This window comes from Alexandromys fortis, unplaced genomic scaffold (assembly GCF_014885135.2).
Source record: "Alexandromys fortis isolate MF-2015 unplaced genomic scaffold, M_Fortis_MF-2015_v1.1 scaffold_108, whole genome shotgun sequence".
Lineage (NCBI taxonomy): Eukaryota > Metazoa > Chordata > Mammalia > Rodentia > Cricetidae > Alexandromys > Alexandromys fortis.
In genome coordinates, this window is record NW_026067994.1 from 636661 (window position 1) to 639398 (window position 2738).

At 45.8% G+C, this 2738-nt stretch overlaps 1 pseudogene; it reads left to right on the top strand.

The window, feature by feature from the left end:
• The first annotated feature begins 2396 nt into the window (after nt 1-2396).
• LOC126512369 (uncharacterized) lies at nt 2397-2492 on the top strand (annotated as a pseudogene).
• The last annotated feature ends 246 nt before the right edge of the window (nt 2493-2738 follow it).

Consider the following 2738-nt stretch of genomic DNA (forward strand, 5'->3'; position numbering starts at 1 on the left):
GTCTCTAACCCAAGTTGCTCTCTAACTCCCTGTATAGCTAAGGATGACTTTGAACGGCAAGCACTCTTCCAACAGAATTACATCCCTGGCCCTATTCACCAAAGTAAATTGTGTTTAAATGTATATGATTGTGGCTGGAATCATCGCTCAGTAGGAGAGTGTTTGTCTCAGTATTTAGGATTAGATGAGACCTAATTAGATACAGCCATTTACTGGTGATTATGAAGCTGGCGGGGAGGGAGCGATGCAGGAAGACAAGAGTATCTACAACTGAGCTCTGGAATTGCTCAATTTTAGAGGTGGGCAGTGGGAAGCTGAGCAGGGCTGGGTGCAACGGTCCATTCCAGTCCATTCCTGCAATCCCAGCACTTGGGAGCCTGAAGCAAGATCTTGAGTTCGAGGTCAGCCTAGGCTATGCAAAAAGACCACACTTGAAAATGGGAAGAGGCTTAGGAACGAGGAGAGGCATTGTTCCTCATGTCTTAAACTCCTTGAGACTCAGAAGGACAGGACAAAGGAATCACTTGAGCTCAGGGGTTCAAGACTAGCCTGAGAAACAGAGCAAAATCCCTGTATCCAAAAAATTCAGCTGGGTGCTATGAGAGATGGTTCAGAGGTTAACTTGCAGAGGACCAAGTTGATTTCCTAGCACCCACATATGAGAGCTCACAATGGCTTGTAACTTTAGTTCCAGGAGATCCAACCACCTGTTCTGGCCTCTTCTGCCTCTTGCACTGTAGGCAGATCCCCTCACACAGACACACATAAATGCACAATTAATTGTGTGTTTGTTTTTGAGATAGGGCCTCACTATGTAATCCTGATGACCTGGAACTCACTAAGTAGACCGAACTGACCTTGAATTTATAGAGATCAGCCTGCCTCTGTTGGGTTGCTAGGATTTAAGACTTGCACTATCACACGAGGTTCACAATTAATGTTTTAAACTCAATTAAAATGGCTGAATAGGTGAATAAAGCAGGCGAATCAAAAGAGGATCATGTCCCAGAAATCAGGGGACACAGTATTTCAAGGGAGATGTAGCTGTCAGCTGCAGCAAATGTTACTGAGAGATAAAAGGAAGACCGGCCAGTCCCTTAGATAATGGCACCCTTCGGGGAGAATTAGAAAGCACAGTAGGAGATGTCTGAGAAAAGCAGAAGACAGTGAGGGACATCTGTTGCCAGTTGTATAACAGATGAGACACACTACCAACAAATCGATTAACCTCTTCCACCTATCCCCGCCTCCAGAGTGCGGGTCAAATCAACTAACCTGGGTGCAAGGCGGAGGCAGGAAGAGTTTCAGGTCAACTACAGGGCAAGCCACTCTGGAGAGACAAGAGCTGGAGGGAGGGAGAGAGGCAGAGGGAAGGGGGAGGGAGGAAGAAGGAGAGAATGAAGGCGCTACATATGCTATTTATAAAAGATTCTTTTTTAATGTATCACAAAGCCAGCCCGAGAGGGTCTTCGTGAGCATGCATGACGTTCTGAGGATCCCCAGCACAAAACACCAGAGCCACCTGGGAAAGGGGCAAGTTCTGATGGGGGAAGGCGAACAGAAGGCTGGAGGGAAATGTCACTGGGCAGTGACCATAATCATGATTAAAATTCCCGCCAGTCTTGGTGTCATATGCCTGCAATCCACTCACGGAGAAGCAGAAGACTGTGAGCGTTATGACACTCTATCTCAAAAAACCAAAAATGTAGCCGCGCATCAGGTCACACAGCATGCTGGGAGCACTCAGGAGGCAGGGCCCTGAGCATAGACCTGGGTTTGAATTCCACCTGGGCTACACAGCAAGGCCTTTCTTAGAAAAAGAACAAAGCAAAGCCTTTTTCAAACAGTGTCGGTGGACGCTGACACTATGGGGTCATATGTTGGCACTTTTGTATCAACACAGCATCAAAAAAATGTTTGTTTTTCTTTTGGAAAGCTGATGTCAGAAGCAAGAACTCCAGCACGGTAGGCAAGCTCTGTAACATTGAGCTATGTCCCCAACCTCACAAAAGACATTTCTTAGCTATAAAGGGAAAAGGAGTGACTTCACAGTGAGAAATTTACCAAATAACTGTCTTCATCTATGATCAAGGCTGCTATGCTGAGTGAGGATGGATGGTTCCAGCTACTCGGGAGGCTAAGGCAGGAGGATAGCTTGAGTCTAGGACCAGCCTGGGCAACAGGGCAAGGCCTCTGATTTAACATGCTTAGGGATAGACAATAGATCGTGTGTGCTTCTACAGATGATCCGCTGAGAGCTGTGCAATTCCACTTCTGAGACACAGAGACTGGAATTAGCAGCTGGAATCTAATTATAAGGAAACAACAAGCAATCTGAAATTGAGGGGCAGTCTCTGTAAGAACTGGCCTGCTTGCTCCTTTAAAAATATTAATGGAGCCTTTTGTGGCTCATAAGCTTGATGATTGGGTTTTTATGCCACATGTGAGATCTCCCTGGAGCCTTATTATGTGGGAACATGACTCATCTGACATGGAAAATGTATTAAGATAATAAAAGGCAAAGCCCAAGAAACTGCTCCCGATTAGAGAGACTGAAAAGCCATAATTTAATACATTCTCTGAACTGGATCAGACCAAGAACATGCGTGTGTTAACATATATATGTATGCACCCCCACACACAAAAGTGTAAGAGAAAACTAGGGAGGGGAAGTGTAGTTTGGTTGGTAGTGTCTTGTTGGCAGGCCCAGTTAGCTGTGCTCCATCCCAGTGCTGCAT